At 48.8% G+C, this 19,573-nt stretch overlaps 2 protein-coding genes across 12 annotated transcripts in view; one reads left to right on the top strand and one right to left on the bottom strand.

Annotated features, from left to right (window-relative positions):
- Positions 1-14,198, bottom strand: part of ST3GAL2 (ST3 beta-galactoside alpha-2,3-sialyltransferase 2) — a 52,581-nt gene extending 38,383 nt beyond the window's left edge. For 6 of the 7 annotated variants that reach the window (XR_007514753.1, XR_007514754.1, XR_007514752.1 and 3 more), the window contains exon 1: positions 13,577-13,778. The gene's annotated coding sequence lies outside the window, so the exon portion shown is untranslated. Of the gene's footprint in view, positions 1-13,576; positions 13,779-14,148 lie in introns of those variants that run through there. The other variant, XM_049865036.1, reaches the window with a different exon arrangement.
- The window catches only part of FCSK (fucose kinase), a 43,245-nt gene continuing 36,566 nt past the window's right edge, over positions 12,895-19,573 (top strand). For 3 of the 5 annotated variants that reach the window (XM_049865024.1, XM_049865025.1, XM_049865019.1), the window contains exon 1: positions 12,896-13,446. The gene's annotated coding sequence lies outside the window, so the exon portion shown is untranslated. Of the gene's footprint in view, positions 13,447-14,039; positions 14,140-19,573 lie in introns of those variants that run through there. The other 2 variants (XM_049865027.1, XM_049865022.1) reach the window with 2 other exon arrangements.

The following is a 19,573-nucleotide window of genomic DNA, read 5'->3' as shown; positions in this document are numbered from 1 at the left end:
GGCCCAAGCAAGAAACAACACAAGAAAAGGGTGAGCAATGAACATTTAGAAAGCCAAGATGAGCCAGCAGACAGAAAGTGGGAGGAGGCAGCACCAGGATAGAATCTGGACAGAGTTGGGTCAATGCCTCCTCTACTTACTGGGACCTGGTTGAAGCCACAGTGAGTGAGTGTCTTTTCCATCTCAGACCCCTTCATAATGCCAACCACCATGCAGATCACCTTGGGCCAACAGGAGGAAGGGACCATTTCCCATAACTTGTCATGCCACCTCTCTGTCCTATGGTCCAGGGGTTAAATCAATCACTTCTTGTGCATGGGCACCTGGGGAGACAAGGAAGCTCCTCCCTAAAAGACTCCACTTCATACTGGAAACAGCTTCCAGCCTACAAGGCAGAAGACCTGTGCTCTGGTCTCAGTTCTACCTTTTGGTTTTAAGATCTCAGGCAAATTTCTTTTTCTTTTTTTTTTTTTTAATTGTACAGTAGATGAAGGTTTACAGGACAAACTAGTCTCTCATTAAGCAGTTAGTACACATACTGTTTTATGACATTGGTTAACAACCCTATGACATGTCAACACTCTCCCTTCTCAACCTTGGGTTCCCCATTACCAGTTTTCCTGTTCCCTCCCTCCTTGCCCCTGGGCTGGTGTGCCCTTTAGTCTCATTTTGTTTTATGGGCCTGTCCAATCTTGGCTGAAGGGTGAACCTCAGGAGTGATTTCATTACTGAGCTGAAAGGGTATCTGCGGGCCATACTCTCAGGGTTTCTCTAGTCTCTGCCAGGCCAGCAAGCCATTGAGCAAATTTCTTAACCTCCACTTCCTGAATGGGATGAATGGGATGACTCAATGATTCTAAGTTCCGTTCTACATTCTAGCATGTGGTTTTTAACAAGGTAAATTAACAAATGGCAATAAATCCTTATTAGTTGTCTACAGGAATGTTTCTGACACATAAGTCAGTCCACAGAGTTACTGCAAGGTCTCCATGTATCCAAATGCAACCTAGCACTGTCTGCTACCCCCATACATGATGTCTTTATGGTGGAGCCTAGCATCCATCTCCCCTTTTATTAACAACAACAACCCCATTTTCCTTTGGGGAACCATCTTTCCCTAAATTTTCCATCTCTGTGCAATATAACTGAGGCCTGGATGATCACAGCACCAAATACATCCAGCCAGAGTACTTCGTCCAGGGGCTGGGCATGGGCCCCAATTCAGAGTGACTCCTAGGACTCCTCTGGAATCCTGGGTGGAGATGCTGAAAGGATGGAGGCCTGCCACTACAGGCAGGCACCTCATACTATATGGGAATTAGAAGTGGCATCAACATGGAGAAGAGCAGAGGTGAGATAGATGCTGTTTGAGGCCCTCATCCACCTGGCATGAGGCCAGCCATACCCTCAGGTATGTGAGTCAATAGATTCCCTTTTATCAAATGCCACTTTGAGTTGGATTTTTGGCCCTAGTAACTGAAAGAGTCCAAGTGATACAATCTTGCCCACACCTACAACTACTTTCCACTTCACTTAAAATAATTTTTAAAAGCGACTTACTGTATTGCTTGCCATCTGATGCAGAAGGGGTACCATGAATTTGTTCCAAGAACTCCTGTCCTTAAGAGGTCAACTCAGCTCAAGGGGGCACAAACCCACAAGAACAGAAGTAGAACTGCCCTCAGAGGACCTGGCCAGGGTGTGGAGGTTCTGGGATTCTAGTCAGTGGTTCAGTTCTGGCCAAGACCCAAGTCCTTCTCCAGCCAGAGACATTGCCCAGACTTGCAGATGGTGAGAGAGGCTCTGAAAAGCGTGGCCTTCCAGAGTGGCCTGGGGTCAGCACTGCCCACTGCCAGAGTCCCCAACCACAGAGAAGACTCAGCAAGGGGCTCTGTCTTTTGCTGTCCAGCCAGACCCTGAACCAGCTAAAGTGGTTCAGGTCAACTGAGCTATTTAGTCAGGGAAAGAGATGACCCCAGACATGGCAGGCAATCAAAAGTCAGGACCCTAGGTTCCATTCCTCCTCTTGCAATGGATTTTGGGGAGAATCCTTGCCAAGCCTGTTTCTCAATCTGGGTTTTCAAATAATGCCAGATCCTTGCCTGAACTCCAGACCCCTATAGCCCACTGTCTTAGTTATCTAGTGCTACTAAAACAGAAATACCACAAGTGGATGACTTTAACAAAGAGAAATCTATTCTCTCACAGTCTAGGAGGCTACAAGTCTGAATTCAGGGTGCCAGCTCTAGAGGAAGGCTTTCTCTCTCTGTTGATTCTGGGGGAAGGTCCTTGTCATCAATCTTCCCCTGGTCTAGGAGCTTCTTAGCACAGGCACCTGGGTCCAAAGGATGTACTTCCCTCCTGGTTCTTCATTCTTGGTGGTAGGAGGTCCCCATCCTCTCTGCTGATTCTTTTATATCTCAAAAGAGACTGACTCAAGATACAACCTAATCCTGTAGATTGAGTCCTGCCTCATTAGCATAACTTCCTCTAATCCCGCCTCATTAACATCAGAGGTAGGATTTACAAGGCACAGGAAAATCACATCAGATCACAAAATGATGGACAACCACACAATACTGGGAATCATGGCCTAGCCAAGTTGACACACATTTTTGGGAGACACAATTTAATCCTCTTGATCCCACTCCTTACATAAAAAAAAAGGGTACCCAAAAGTACCTCAAGCTCAACCTTCTTTTTGTGCCCCAATTTCTGGGAAAGGGACCCCACCCATCCAATTCTGAAACCTGGGGGTCATCTGTGACCACTTCTTCCTGTGATCTCCCAGATCCAATCCACTACGCAATCCAACTAAGGTTTACCACCTAAGTCTCTCTCTAATCTCTCTGTTTCTCTCAATATCTACCACTAGTCCAAGGGACTGCCATCCTTCACCTAAAACCCTCACATCTACTGAAAAGATCCCTCCATTTCATTTTCCACAGGGAAGCCAAAGTGCTTTTCAGAAATGCAACCCTCAGGCCCCCATCTCCAACCCCTCCCAGCAAAAGAGCCAGCCCTCCCTGGGACAACTTCCCAGTGCTCTGGGGCAAAGGTGGAACTCCCCACAGGCCCCCTGAAGCACTCTGCTTCCACACCTCAGAGGCTGGCCTGGCTTTGAACCCTAAAGATACAGATTTCTAGGTGGTGAGAGGCCTGGCCCTCTCCTCAGTGGCCCCAAGTTGAGCTGGCTGAGGATCAGGGCAACTCAGACCAAAATGGGACAGGAAAAGCCTGTAAGCCCTGGTCCCACCCCTGAAACACCCAAAAACCCTGTTCCCATTGAGTCGATTCTGACTCATAGTGACTCTATAGTCGGAGGAGAACTGCCCCATAGGGTTTCCAAGGAGCTGCTGGTGGATTCGAACTGCGACCTTTTGGTTAGTAGACGGGCTCTTAACCACTGCGCCACCAGGGCTCCCAAACACCCAGGTCAGGCTTCAAATCGGTTCAGTCTTGTCAGGATAGACTCCTCCCCCAGTGCAGACCTCATCTGACCACAGATAGGAAAGCTGGTGGCCAGGCAGGGGAAGCCCAGCTGGGTTGAAGCCAGGCACTGTGTATTTCAGGAAGGAGAGCAGCAAGAACAGCACTACAATAGACTGTCAGCATCTGTGGGGCTGTCTAAGAGACAGCAGCTGTAGAGAGTATAAAACTCAAGGAGTCTATCTCTTCCCTCTTATCAGACTGACTCTTGGGCAGCCTCACAGCCCGTGGAGAACAAACAGGGCCATTAACAACCCCTCCCACACTTCCTACGAGCACAATCCTTGTATGACCAGCCCAGCCAAAGGCCAGTCTGAAAGCCTGCACTTCCCTTCCTGCCAGGGTGGGTCTTGGGGCCCATTTCTCAGCCAGGCCCCTCCATCCTACCCCTCCATCCTGCCCCTCCTTATTGGGCAATGATCCAAGAAACATTATGCTCTGCTCAAACCAGTCTCCTCAAGGGCCCCAAGGCCCCACCCCTTCCTTCTCTCCTCCACCTACCCCACCCATTCCAGGCATGTTCTCAACTCCTAGAGGACTCAACATGTGTATGTACGTCTGACCAGGCAGCTCCCACGATCAGCCTGTGATCCCATCCCCACTCTGGCTCTGTGAAAAAACCTGGCTAAAGCAGAGTACAGGGAGTGATGGGTGGGGCAATTTGGAGCAGAAAAAAACAGAAACCCAATAAACAGTCACCCCAGGGTCTACGAGGTAGCCAGTGTGGGAAGGGAAGAATGCAATGAGACCTGCTGGGTGCCTCTGTGTGAACCCAGGACTGAGCCAGACAAGGGCTAGGAGGTGGTAATGAGAAACTACTGGGAATGGGAGGCACGGAAACAGCTCCCTTTGCTGCAGGAGCCCAAGCTCTCCCAAGATACCAGAGCAGGATGGCTGCCGTTAGCGCATCTAAGCAGGTTAGAGGCAGGCCAGAACCAATTCCCACAGACAACTAGGCCTCACGGTGGCATCCCGGCCCCCAGTCCCATCTCCCACTCAGGATATTGTGCTCCTCTGTCAGGTCTACCAGAGTGTGGGAGAGGGAATCCCTGAGCAGGCCTTTAAATTCTTTATTCATAGATGAGGAATCTGAGGGCCAGAGAGGGGCAGCAACTTGCCCTGGGTCACACAGCACCAAACCCCCTCTGAGTCACACCCACCAAACTACCTCTGGGCAGCTAAGGTAGCAAGAACCCTGTATGCATCTGACCAGACTGGGCCCTGGACTGTGAAAATCATCGAGGTGCCCCCTGATCAAACAAGGTGCTTGCTTCCTCTTTGGAAGAGCCAAACAGCCCTGTGCTGAGGCTCTCAGGCCCTCAGCCAGATTAGGCCTTCACCTGGGCCTTGCTGGCTGCCCACAGAGGGCCTACTGGCTCCTTTCCCTGTTCCCACAGGACGAATGGCAAGGTAGGCCCACAGATCCAAGGTAGGATGGGCAAGAACTACTAAAACAGGTGGTATGGGTGGAAGAAGTCACCCTTCAAAACCTCATCCAGGCATGAAGGAGGTGAGGAACCCAGACAACTGGGTATATATCCTCTATCCTAACCACAAGAAATGCCTCCTGAGAGATTAAAATTCACATTTGCCCTACATGTTTGCCCACTGCTGCTTTAAGGTCAAGTACAACTTACTTTTCAGGCATTAAGGAAATTCCTTCAAATAGCTGCCACTTGGCCTCCCTGACACAAACTGTCTACCCTGCTCCCCACTTTACTGTATCTTCCTAAGGAGTGCCAATGGTGGCTCCCCCTTCCTCATCCCCTTCAGGTTTTCCCATCTCTAGAACCATCTCCCCCTACCTGTGGTACGTGGGGGCTCCTCCTGAGCTAAGTTGGAGGCCCCAGCAACCAGCCAGGGCTAAACAAGCATGGGTTCTGGGAAATGCCAAACCCTCTGGGGCAGGGGAAACCCTGGTGCCATAGTGGTTAAGTGCTACGGCTGCCAACCAAAGAGTTGGTAGCAGTTCGAATCCACCAGGCGCTCCTTGGAAACTCTGTGGGGCAGTTCTACACTGTCCTATAGAGTCGCTATGAGTCGGAATCGACTCAGTGGCACTGGGTTGGGTTTGGTTTTTTGGTCTGGGGCAGGAAGGAACACTAAGAAGGTCTACCCCTAGAAACTCCCTAGTGGCCTGGCAACCTGGGACCCACACTGCTCCTAGAAACACTCCCATTCTGAAGACAGATAAGATGGAGGACTCAAGAGAACCTCAGGGCTCTCTCTCCCTCCCTTGCCTTTCCCACACACCCGAAGAATTCCCTTCAGTCGCTGTCTGTTTTGCTTGCGCAATCAAAAGATTTCAACAAAAGCCCACAGAAACTTTCATTTCCTCCTGACAAGCTGGTTCTAATTCACCATGTGTTATCACATATAGGTATTTTTTCCTTAGCTGAGCTTAGGTAGGATTGAAGGTTGGGGTGAACCTCTCACTTATGTGGGTAGGGGAGACGTCAAAGTTATACAAATGTCCCTTTCAAGCCCAAAGGAGCTACACTGCAGAGGAGGAAGGAGGAGGCACTGGGTGGAGCTGTAGGAGTTTAGGAGAGAGGGAATCCCCCTTGGTCACAATTCCCTTACCTGTGCCTCTTCCTACATTCCTCCTCTGGTCTTCCCCTCTTCCCCTCTTTTAGCCATAAAAACAAATAACTTCCACAAAAATAAATAACTTGTTGATTTTTCCTCACCAGAACAGTTGCCTCTAGACCAATTAAAAAAAAAAAAAATAGCTATTTGTATTTGTTGCTGATTTTCTTCCTCAAAAGACAGCAGGCCTGCTAAGGCTGGGAAATTGTTTCCTGCCCACAGTGCCAAGACTTAACACCTGAAGGATTCAAGACAGAAAAAGCAGAGCAGCATGAGAATCTGCTTCTCCAGGATCCCTGGATCATTCCCCAACACCTTGGGGTCTCCTCCCCTCCCTTGAGCCCTGCATCAGCTGACATTTAGGGGCACGAAAGGCCTTGTTGCCTGAGGACACCCTCACACCCTCTGCTAATAGCCCCTGCCTTGACCACATAAAAGTAGGATTGTTTTCTATGTTCTTTTTAGTATGTTTTCCCCCCAATCCCAGAAATGAAGAAGGGAAAGAAACAGAAAGGATGCTAATGGGCAAACATCATAACCCAGAGACAGGACCTGAACAAAGAACTACTGGCTAAAGAACAATGCCCCTCAAGGTCAGAGACCCACGTCCTGCTGTGCAGTAACCTCCCGCTTCTTCCCCCTCTCCCTCCCTGCTCCACACCCCTCCCCACCCCAAGCAGCTGGGTGACTGAGTAAATCTGTTTCCCTCTCTAGGCTTCCTCATTTGCACAGAGGATCACATCCACCTGAAGGAAGAACTGGGTTGAGGATCCTCTTCAGCTTCTTCAATATCTGACACTAGAACTTTGTTTTGTGTTAATATTACCACTGTACAAATAAAAATTTAATATTAATCGACACAAGCCCAAGAGACAGAAGGGGCCACATGAACCAGAGACGACATCATCCTGAGACCAGAAGAGCTAGATGGTGCCCGGCTATAACCGATGACTGCCCTGACAGGGAACACAACAGAGAACCCCTGAGGGAGCAAGAGACCAGTGGGATGCAGACCCCAAATTCTCATAAAAAGACCAGACTTAATGGTCTGACTGAGACTAGAAGGACCCCAGTGGTCATGGCCCTCAGACCTTCTGTTGGTCCAGGACAGGAACCATTCCTGAAGCCAACTCTTCAGGCATGGATTGGACGGGACAATGGGTTGGAGAGGGATGCTGGTGAGGAGTGAGCTTCTTGGATCAGGTGGACACTTGAGACTATGTTGGTATCTCCTGCCTGGAGGGGAGATGAGAGGGTAGAAGGGGTTAGAAGCTGGCGAAATGAATACGAAAAGAGAGAGTGGAGGGAGGGAGCAGGCTGTCACATTAAAAAAAAAGGGGGAGAGTAATTGGGAGCAGGTGGCAAGGCGTATAAAGTTTTTGTGTGAGAGACTGATTTGATTTGTAACCTTTCACTTAAAGCACAATAAAAATTATTTAAAAAAAATTAATCTACACAAAAATAAAGAAAAATTACAGACAATCCTTGCTACTCTGAGAGATCAACGTTTTTGGTCTTTTTTTCCTAGCTTCCCTGGCTTCTGGGTTCACCTGATTGTACATGGTAGTATCCACTGCATTAATTTACGGCAAAATAAAACCAGCTGCTGTTGAGTCGAATGCAATTCAGCTACCCTATAGGGCAGAGTAAAACTGCCCCAAAGGGTTTCCAGGGCTGTACATCTTTACAGAAGCCAAGTGCCATATGTTTCTCCCATGGAGCGGCTGGTGGGTTCAAACTGCCAACCTTTGAGGTAGCAACCAAGTGCTTAACCACTGTGCCACTAGGGTTCCTCAACGGGAAAATACTGCATATATTTGAATGCCAACAGCTGGAATTAGGGGCACACTCCTCTTCCCTCCAGGAAAATGACCTTGTGCTCTGAGAAGCTGTGGTTTATCAAAGTACTTTGAGCACAGCTCTTCCTCCCCGACCCCAGAGAATGGTGACTGCTCCTGTAGGAGGGAATTTCCCCAGTTCTAGATCTAGCTTGAAAGCCGGGGTGGCCCAAAGCCCAGTCTGTGCCCTGGAGTCCTACGAGAAATCTGCAATGGCAACATGAAAGCTCATAGACAATATGTTGTAATTACACATAATGATGTCTAAACAAACAAAAAGTACTTTGGAATGGCTGGTTAGGGATACACATAGAAGAGTCCCTGGTGTGCACTGCCTAACTGGAGGAAAAGTCTGCTTCCCCCAGAGAGCAGGCAAAGTTCAAATCCACTCCTTGTGAAATGTCACTTGGAGGTGTTTACCCTAGTAGTAAGCAACAACTTATTGATAACAAGCATTCAGAGCAGAAAGGAAGGAAAACCGAAGTCCCCAGAAAGCAGGTCCTTTAACTGGTAAGGGCTCAGGTATGTGGCAATATGGCGTGGGGGAAGCTGGGGCCTGGGAACTGAAAGAAGGGAAAGGGGAAGGAAATAGAACCCCGATCCCTGGCTGCAGATTTTCCTCCAAGTATGAAAACAGAAAGACCACAAACATGCTGAGCCCCAGCTGCTTTTAGGACGTTGAGAGCCCCCAGGGCTTGTAGTCCCACCGCCTCAGGGCTGAGGCTCCAAACATCAGGAAATTTAGGTTCAGAAATAATGAGCTCACCAGGATTCTGGGTGTGCTGTCAGCATCCCACATGCAGCTACTGCAAGCCAAGGGCACATCATCTTCTCCTGCAAACTTCCTCCTTCTGACTGCCCATTTTAAAGGAACCAATTCTTACCCACCCAGGCACTGAAATACCAAACCCGAGCCAACTGTCTGTTCTGGTAGATGATATCTACTTTTGCAATCACTCTAGAATCAGTCCCCTCTTTACCATTTTCACTGCCAAGTTCAAGCCATCATTACATCTCAACTGAACCAAGTAACTCCCTTCCTACTTTTCTGTGTTCTCCCTCCCCATTTTCTTCGTCCCATCCCAACCCAGCCATGCCTCACTGCCAGTCTCCCGCTGCCTGCTCAGAAATTTGTCAGAACTAAGCATGTCCTCCCCATGCTTAGCTAGTCCTTTTCTAGCACCTTTCTGGACCGATCTCTTGTAGTGTCCATTTCCTCTTCTTATGGGCCAATGAGACATTTTCTCCCTGGGATTTGAATCCCAAGCAGTGATAACAAAATTACTGAGAACAGCTGGAGCATATTTATCCTGGTGACAGTGAGGGTGACCTTTGGCTCCTGCTGAACCCACTCGAGGGCCCCTAGAGCAGACCTGGGTTTCCAGTCATCTGTCTGATTCTGTGAGCTCCCAAAGCCTTCCAAGGAAGACATTTCCTACTGAAGTTTGCCAAGTTGTCACTTCCAACCAAACAGGATTTTCCCACTGCTTTCTGAAATATGCCCCCTAAACTCCATCCAAAAGGGGGAATCCCTACCCATGCTCTGTGATGGCCTCTCTTTGCACCTGTTGGCCTGCACACCTTTCCAGCCCATGGGCACTGCTGGAACCCTATCTGCTCCTTCAAGGTCCAACCCAAATGCCTCTCTTGAGCCCTATACAGGGATAACTTCTACCTCCTTTAAACCTACAAGCCAATGCCTGTACCTTCTGCCTCCCACTGTAGATACTGGTATACTTGTCTTATCTCCCTCCCAGAAGACATTGTTGCAGCCTCCACAGCACCCAGCATAATTTCAGGCTCAGTAACTTTCATCAAACTGGAGATGCAGACAACACCAAAGGACAATTACACATTTGCTGGACAAGACAAGCTAGTAAGTGGCTAATAGCATAGGGTTTGCCATCAGAAAAACCTGGGTCTGAATCCCAGATCCCCCCACCTACCAGCTAAGTTTGGGCAAGCCTCATAAGTTCTGTAAGTCAAACTTGCAATGTTGCTGTGAGGACTCAATAACACATGAGTGCATCTAGCACAATGCCTGGCAAGTAAGTAATAAGCACTTGATGAACAGCAGCCATTATCTGAGCTACTAGTTTAACAGCTGCTTCATGGCAGGTCTAGAAGCATGAAACCTGAGGCTGTTGTATGACTCACAGAGCATATATCTTTTCCTAAGTAACCCTACCTGGATCTATATCTGCCTTATAAATCTCTGGCACAAATAACAACAGGTAGAAATTGTTTTGCAAAGTACAAGCACAATATACTTGTACTAATGTACTCGTTTTATCCCCCACCCAGAGGACAGATCCCTCCTGCTTTTTCCAACATTCAGAGATTCCCTAGTGTTCTGTCCAGTGTCTAGCCATGGCAGGACTTCACTGGGCAAGCACCCCAACCTGCTTGGTCCAGGACACAGGCGCAGGACAAATGAGGACCTGGCTTCACATCTGCTTCATCATGTCCACATGACCATCCTTTTCCAGAGCCCTGGTTCCTAACTGTCCTATTTGGTCACAGGGCCTTCCTTCAACTGACCATGAGGCAGTGTCTGCTATGAAAGGAAAAAGCCAAAGCAGCGCAGCTGCCAGAACAAGCTCCGGTGGGAAATGAAGGAGAGAGAAGTCTCCCTTAAGACTTTAGGTCTCTCTGGATTAATCTCCCAAGCATCTGTAATGGCCCCAAAGCAGTGGTTCTCAAAGTATAATCACCAGGAAGTTGGGTAGAAATGCAAATTCTCGGGCTCCACCCAGACCCACTGAATCAGAAACTGAGAGTGAGACCCAGCCATCTGTGCCTCAACAAGCTTTCCAGGGGATTCTAATGCATGCTCAGGTATAACGAACACTGCCCTAGGTCTTTACCATAAGTCCCTCCACTTTAACTCAAATATTTACTGAACACCTACTATGTGACAGTGGGGACAGTGGTGGTTCGTTCAGTGTTAGAATTCTTGCCTTTCATGAGGGAGACTTGGGTTTGAGTCCTGGTCAATTCACCTCAAGCCCAGCTATCACCCATCTGTCAGTGGAAGCTTGCATGTTGCTATGATGCTGAATGGGTTTCAGCAGAGTTTTCAGACTAAACATGCTAGGAAGAAAAACCTAGTGATCTATTTCTGAAAATCAGTTAATGAAAAACCTATAGATCACAACGGTCCGATCAGCAACTTATGGAGATGGTGCAAGACCAGGCAGCGTTTCGTTCCATTGTGCACGGGGTCACCAAGAATTGGGGCCAACTCAACGGCAGCTAACAATAACTAAGTAACATGATCTGAGCTAGGTGATGGTACTTCAGAAATAAAGATACCACCCTGCATTGAAGAACTTCCACAGTCTAATGGGGGCCAAAATCAACTACACAAATACCGCCACGAAAAGGCAGAATGTCATATAGGACAATGGAAAGAAATCCATTCCCAACTCTCTCTCCAGACCCTACTCTTCAGATGTTCTCTTGCCATGACTGGGGGAAAGAGAACACCAGTTCTGGGAAGACCAAGCTGCCTCACCTCCCTCACCCCCAAATCTCCGTTTCAGTTTTGTCAATCCTAGGTGGCCTTCTCAAGAAAGGTGACCCTCACTACAAGGAGGCATTTCGAAAGTCCACATACTTGGGGGGAAAGGGATGCTTCCATGAGACCACACCCAGTGGTTTTTAAGTCATTGCCATGGAGTGGATTCCAACTCATAGTGACCCTATAGGACAGAGCAGAACTGCCTCATAAGTCTTCCAATGCTGCAAATCTTTATGGACGCAGACTGCCACATCTTTCCCCTGAGGAGCAGCTGGTGGGTTCAAACGGCCGACCTTTTGGTTAGCAGCCACACTTAACCACGGCACCACTAGTGCTCCTCTAGTGGTTCTTAGGGGCTTTCAAAATGGCTCTATCTGAGGACTGGGTTCAGAAAGTTTCTAGGGGCCCATGAGCATGCCACAGCCAGCATATCACAACAGCGCATTCCTGGGCAGGGTCACTCCCACAGGCCCCTGGCAAGCTTGCACCACAAGTGTGCAGATGCAGACATAAACACGTGCTGACAGTTGGCCCCCTGGCCTCCATTCCTCCATTCTCAAGTTACAAGGTTAAAAGCACCCTATTCACAGCTATAGGGGAAGGGTGAGAGTATGCTGAAGCAGGAAACCATCTGGTTCAGATCAAGATTGCTCATTCAGAACCCCACCAAACTCCTGAAGCCTCCCAACCTTTCTGGATAGCTCATAGGTTTCCCACTGGGAAACTGGGGATGAGTCTAGAAAGGGACAACCCAAAGGAAAAGTTGCCAAAGGAAGATAAAAAAACAAAAAAAAACTGAATTATACAGGCAAGTCTGTGCTACCTCTCTGCACCCTGGTTCCCCCTTCCCTTCAAATCCTAAACACCATGACTAAACTTGAGGTCACCGCCTACAGACGCCACGCCTTCCTCCACAAAGAGCTCAGAGTACCTAGCAGCCATCCCTCCCTGAACAGGCAGCCCCCTCCAAAGTTAGCAGCAGAAGCCAGATGAGGCTTAGGGGTGTGGTTTCCCAGCCTTCTTTTATGCTGCCATCTCCTTAAGGTATAAGCCCACCAGGCGTAGTGTGAGGAAGGGACGCTCAACCAGCTCTCTAGACAACTGTCCCAAAGACCAGATAAGATGGTACGTTACTGGCTAGCAATGACTGTTTCCCAGAGGCCCTGGGGTTTCCAGAACCCCCTCAGTGGTTTCAGCTGAAAGAGGCCGCAGGTCCTCTTTGTGCCACCAGCACCTCTCTCCCTCCTTCCCAACACCACCGTAGTTCTCTTCTACAGTCCTTTACACAGTGTAAAGCAGGAGGCAAAATGGGAAATGGATGCAGTGGCAAGAAATAGAAAGGCAAACGAGCTAACAAGGAATGGGTGGGTGACTCCTCTACAGATATAGAGGGCGGGAGTAGAGTATGGGAGGGAGGAGGGGAAACACAAGTGGTAGAGAGCAGAAGGGGAGAGCAAAGTGAGCTCAGCCCAAGCTGTAGCAGAGGGCCAAAAGTTTGGTCCAGCCACAAGGGAATGACCAGAGGGGAGAAATGACTCTTTCAGTCCAGGGCATGGGAGGAGAGGCATGGGCCACCTGCTCAGGACTGAGGCACGGCCTTGGCCAAGTTCCTAGCTAGTGCAGTGCCTCGGGTTCTCCAAAGTGGGAAGGAGGTCAAGCTGTTAGGTCTTATCAGAGAGAACTGGGCCCCCGGAGGTACCCAGGAGGCAGTACCAGGCAGGGAAACGAGGAGAGAGGTTCTGAGGGCGCAAAGACAGCCTCTGGCTAAGAAAAGCGGGCAGGGCGCTTCAGGTAGAGAAGAGGCCCGGAGCGCCGGGAACTGGAAGTCAGGACTGGGGCAGGGAGCTCATCCAAGGGCTGGGATCGGAGGCTGCCTGCAAGGAGTGGAAGGGGAGCGCCAGGCTGGGTGGGAGCGGCTTGATGTGTGGAAGCAGAAGGCGGGCATCCGGACTGAGGCCAAGGCAGGCGACCCCTGCCCACACGGGGAGCCCAGCGCCCCAACCTGGGGTAAGTTGCCGGGGTGCACCGGGCCGTTCTGAGTCGCAGGGCCGAGCCAGCTACCTGCGCGGAGGAGGTTTGGAGCTGCTAAGGGCCCGGGGCGCTCCGCATCCCGCCCGCTAGCATCCCACCCGCGCACCTCAGTCAGCGCGGGCCGCCGCGCGGGCCATGCTCGCTGCTCCTGCCGTCGTCGCCGTCGCCGTCGCCGCCGCCCTAGCAGAAGCCGCCGCCGGCGTCCGGACCCGTTAGCTTTGCGGCTCTTGTCGTCCGCCCGCCCGCCGCGGGCCAGTCCCGCCCTTGCCCGGCCCTGCCCTCCGCAAGCACTGCCGCCGCGCCTCGGCCCGGCCCCTCCCCCCGCCCCAGCCGGGCCCGATGGAAAGAGTGGGGGAGGGGGGCGACTGCCCCCTCCCCATTCACATCCTCCCCGTCTCTCCCCTCACTACCCCGCCCCACGTTTGTGGACGTGCTGGGAAATGGAGTCCGCCTGGCGCTAGGCTGCTGGGGGCGCCCCGGGTCCCGGAACTACCACTCCCAGAAGAGAGCGCGCGACTGCCCTAGGGATTGTGGGTTTTGTAGTTCGCCCGGAGCTGGGGTGGAGGTTGTCTCCGGCGCAGGGGGAGGATTGGAAATCTCCATTCCCAAAAGGCCGGGCTCCCTTCGGTTGAAGCTGAGGACGTGGAGTCTGTGGTACCCCGGGCCAAGGTTGGATACCTAGATCCCCAGGAAGGCGCAAACTTGTCCTGGATGCTTCTGAGACCTGGCTGTTGCCAGCGGCGGCTGAACCCGACTGGGGGGCAGAGGTGGCCTGCGAACCGCGCCCCGGGTCCCTTTCTGCTTATCGCCCGAAACAAGCACGATCTAAGGCTAGCTTGGCTTCATGCCCGGGCTGTTGCAACACGGTGCTGCCATGGCTCGAGTAGAGCGGCCCCAGTAGCGGTGTGAGCTTGGGGTTTGGCCTCTGCAGACTTGTTTTCCACGCCTGGGAAAGGGGGGCGAGAGTCTGGGGGTTTCCCGAAGCCCTGGCCCACAGGAACACCTCCTCACTTCAGGCGCACCTTTTCTCAGTTTCCTTTAGCCCACAGTTGTTCAGGGTAAAGTGCTTGCGTTTTAGATATTCTTCCGTGTCCTCTATTAGCATGTCCTTTCCTCAGCTTCCAAACCTAACCTGGCTCTAACCCTTTACGAAGCTCCAGGTGGCTCACGGCTTCGCCTTGAAAGCTTCTTCTCCTCTGGTTGGGGGAGGCCTGTAGGTCAAAGTCTGAGAACAAACTTTGGTGTGCTTCAGATTCACATGGAGAGCTCCTTCAAATGTACAGATTGCTGGCTCTGAGCCCCACTTTCTGATTCACTAGCTCTGAAGTGGGCCTGAGAACTTGCATTTCTAACAAGTTCCCGGGTGATGCTGATAACTGCTGGTATGGGGACCACACTTTGAGAACCACTGCCATGGGTGCTGTCAGCTTTGGCTGGAATTCTGGCATTGTCCTTCAAGGAAGGGTCTGCTGTAAGATAATGAATAGTGCCTGAAGAGAACACTCTTAATCGAGTCAGTCACCCAGTAAAAGGAAGACACTGCATGGGCCATCTGACTGAAAGGTGTTCCAGACTTTGTTGTCAGCTGCCTTCAAGTTGGCCCCCTGACTCATGGCAACCCCAAGCACGATGTGATCCATAGAGTTTCATTGATTGATTTTTTGGAAGTAGGTTGCCAGGCCTTTCTTCCTAGTCTATATTAGTCTGAAATCTCTGCTGAAACCTGTTCAGTATCCTAGCAATATGCAAGCCTTCACTGACAGACAGGAGGTCGCTGTGCTGAGGTACATTGGCCAGGAATTGAATCTGGGTCTCCCACATGGAAGGTGAGAATTCTATCACTGAACTACCACTGCCCCCTGTTGCAAACCTTAGTCCTTGGACCCTGACATTTCCCACTAAAACTGAGAAGGCTTTCTTTGGTTTGGGGTGGGGGGGGTGGGGTAGCTGAGGTATACCAGGTGTCACCTACCAAGCCCTTGACATTGTGATCTCAAACCCCTAGGACAGAATCAGCACAGTAGAATTCTCTGCCTCTGGGTGAATTATGGTCTAAAACAGGCTGAGGGTGAGGTGGGATGGGGAGGTAGAGTTCTGGCCTGTCAGGTATCTGGGAGTGGCTCTCATTCCTACCCAGGAATAAACCAATAAACCAGTTGCCATCGAGTTGATTTCCATCTCGTGGTGACTCCATGTGTGTCAGAGTAGAACTGTGCTCCATAGGGTTTTTAATGGATGATTTTTGGGAAGCAGGTCATCAGGATGTTCTAGGTGAACTCGAACTGCCAACCTTTTGATTAGCAGCTTAGTTATGTAGTGCTGCTATAACAGAAATACCACAAGTGGATGGCTTTAACAAAGAGAAGTTTATTTTCTCACAGTAAAGTGAGCTAAAAGTCCAAATTCAGGGTGTCAGCTCCAGGGAAAGGCTTTTTCTTGGTCGGCCTTCTCATCAATCTTCCCCCAGACTAGGGGCTTCTGTATGCACAGGGTCTGGGTCTGCTCCCAGCACTACACTCTTGGTGGTGTGAGGTCCCCTGTCTCTCTGCTTGCTTCTTTTATGTCTCAAGAGATTACCTCAAGACACAACCCGATCTTGTAGGTTGAGTCCTGCCTCACTAACAAAACTCACCCATCTTCCCTCATTAACATCACAGAGGCAGGATTTACAACATACAGGAAAATCCCACAGTACCAGAAATCATGGCCCAGCCAAACTGATACACACATTTTTTGGAGGGACATAATTCAATCCATGACAGCGGCCAAGCTAATCTTTTGTACCACCCAGGGATTCTTACCCAGGAATAGACCCTCCTTGCTACCTATCTTCTTGCTATTCTTAGAGTTACAAACCTATGATGGGGCAGCTCGGTGTGCACCACCCGCAAGCATGATCCCAGACTCTTTCGGCGATAAGGGGGTATGCACTCTCAAGCTCTGGGGGCCCAGGCTCCTTCCTTCCCCCCACCCACCAAGGGCCAAAAGTGTATGTTACTTCTACCTATGTCCTTGAGCAAATAGCCAGTGACGACCAGAAGTCTTGGACCCTGACTAAGGTTGATTCAGGAATGTTTTTCTGTTTCCTTTACATTTGTGTCCCCAACACAGGCTGGGGGGAGTGGGGGGGACAGGCGTCAGGTAATACTCATACAGACCCATCTCTGCCCATAAAATCAGCTACCAGGGCTTTGTCTCTGTAGCTGAGTCACATGCAACGGCAACATTGCCGTGAAGGCAGAAGTTAAATGAGCCTTTCTGAGTTTACATCCATCTCCTAAATCTCTCTTAGCACGTTATTTGGGGGGAATGAGAATACCTTTTACTGAGCAGGAGTAAGAGACTCTCTCTAGCTTTCAGCTCTAAGAGGAAGCCCCAGAGTCACCCTCACTACCTCCCAATTAGATGTTGAATCCATGCCTTGGCTCACCCAGTCCCTGCCAGTTGTGCTTTTCCTTGCCCTCTCCACGAATCCAAATACTGCTCTGACTATTCAAAGTCCACCTTGAGTTTTCCTTCCTCCAAAAGTTTCTCCCGGACTGTCTTAGCTCCATGTGAACTTCGCCCTTTCTATACACTCATATTTGCATCATTCATTTAAAAGCCTAGCTTTCCTGGTGAGCTGTGGAGTGCAAGAAAGGCAATGGAACATGGTTGATGAGAGCCAAGGGCTTTGAGGCCAGACAGCTACTAAGTAAAAAAAAAAAAAAAAAGCAAGGAGCAAAGAGGAGCTGGCTCCCTCCTTCCCTGGGTTTCAGACAAACCTGGCAGCCTCCCACACCTAAAAGTTTGTGTGACCTTGATCAAATTACACCACATCCGAGCCTCAGTTCTTTCACCTGTAAAATGCGAATCATAGTAATAATAGTCCCTATCTCACAGAGTTGTTGTAAAGATTAAATGAAAGAAATACTATGTTCTTGGATAGGAAGACTCAATATTAAAAAAAAAAAAAATCAAGTTAATTTATAAATTTAATGTGATCTGAATACAAATATGATTTTTTTGAAGTGGGTAGGGGAAGACTCGATAAGTTGATGTGAAAATTTATTTGGACTTCAGGACCAGAAGAACTAGATGGTGCCTAGCTACCACTACCAACTGCTCTGACTGACATCATAACAAAGGGTCCTAGACAGAGTGGGAAAAAAATTGTAGAGCAAAAAAATCAAATTCAGAAAAAAGACCAAACTTGCTGGTCTGACAGAAACTAGAGGGACCCCCGAGACTAAGGCCCTAAGATACATCCTGACCTAGAAATTAAGCCATTCCCGGAGACCAACTCCCAGCCAAACAAGAGACAAGCAAGTAAGATAAACAATAACACTGAGAGGAAAATACTCCGTAGAACAATCAGTTATAAAAATGAGAAGACAGGAAGGGGTAGATAATCAGGACCTAAAAAAATGGGGAAAAAAAAAACCAAGGAGGAAATGGGGAGACTGCTGACACGCTGTGGGAAATGAAACCAAGGTCATGAAACACTTTACATACAAGCTATCAAATGGGAAACTAATTTGCTCTAAACTTTAACCTAAAGCACATGCGTGCTTGTACACACACACTCACACATGTTCCAGTAGTGGGGAATGAAGGCAAGGCCATGAAACACTTTATGTACAAACTATCAAATGGGATTTGAATATACTCTAACTTTCACCTAATGCACAATAAAAAAAATTTTAACTGTAAAAAGTAAATAAATTTATTTGAAAGAATAAACAAGCCAGACAGTTATAACTGTATAAAGCTACAGTTAAAATAGTTTGGGAGATCAATGGAACAGACCAGAAAGTTCAGAAAGAAAGTTCTTTACATATAGCAAATTCACATGGAAATTTGCCATTAGGTAAAGAAGCATGTCAAATAAGTGGGGGAAAAGATTAAGTATTCCATAAATGGTGTAGGGGCAACTAGGAAGTCACCTGCTTAAAAAATTAAGTCAACCCTGAATATATTAATTGTTCTAGGCAATAATCGCCAATGACTACCAAACATCACGAAAAAAAAGACAACTCATTGTCTCCCGATGGAAGTACATGGTACTCTGTAAGTCTTAAAAAAAAATCGCCCTAAAAAACCAAACCCACTGCCGTCGAGTCGATTCCAACTCATAGCTAGCAACCCTATAGGACAGAGTAGAATTGCCCCATAGAGTTTCCAAGGAGTGCCTGGCGGATTCGAACTGCTGTCCTCTTGGTTAACAGCTATAGCACTTAACCACTACGCCACCAGGGTTCCTGTGCCAGCAGGGGTTCCCTAAAAGTCACCCCTAAATTGACAACTACCAGTGCATAGAAAATACAGGTATCAGAGGAACATATTAAGGGATGCCACAGGGATGCAGTCAACAAAATTCAGTGGGAAACTCTACAGGACAAACGACACAGTTTCTTCAATCAATGTTGTTGTTAGACGTTATCAAGTTGATTTTCAAGTCCTAGAAACATTGCAAACAAAAAACAAAGGAAACTTGGGGAAGGGAACCCATAAATTAAAAAGAGACAAGTCAACCAGTTGCAATGTATGGACATTATTTGAATCTTGATTCAAAGAAACTATTAAAAAGATTGTATGTGAATAGAGGAGATTTGAACACTAACTATTTGATACTAAGCAATTTTTAATTTTAGGTAGTGGTTGTGCAGGTCCCTGGGTGGTACGAATGGTTTGTGCTCATCTACTAATCTAAAGGATGGTGGTTTGAGCCCTCCCTGCAACCCCTTGAACGCACACAACAGTGCCTTGGAAGAAAGGCCTGGCAATCTGCTTCAGTTTCAATTATAGCCAAGAAAACTTTATGGAGCAGTACTACACAAGTAACACATGGGGTCAGCATAAATTGGAATTAACTCAGTGGCAACAAGTTTTTTTTTTCCTTTTCTTTTTTAGATGGTGGTGTGGTTAGGTTTTTATTTAGTGATATATGCTGAAATAAGATGTCTTGGGTTTGCTTCAAAATAATCCAGGAGTTTGGGTGGGATTCGGGGGGTGGGTTGTTGGAGGTATAGATACAACAAGGTTGGCAAAGTTGGTAATTGTTGAAGCTGAGAGATGATGGTTACTCGGGATTCATTATAGTATTGTGGGGTTTACATTAACT

Source organism: Elephas maximus, chromosome 21, assembly GCF_024166365.1.
Source record: "Elephas maximus indicus isolate mEleMax1 chromosome 21, mEleMax1 primary haplotype, whole genome shotgun sequence".
Lineage (NCBI taxonomy): Eukaryota > Metazoa > Chordata > Mammalia > Proboscidea > Elephantidae > Elephas > Elephas maximus.
This window is presented reverse-complemented; position numbering and strand designations above follow the sequence as displayed.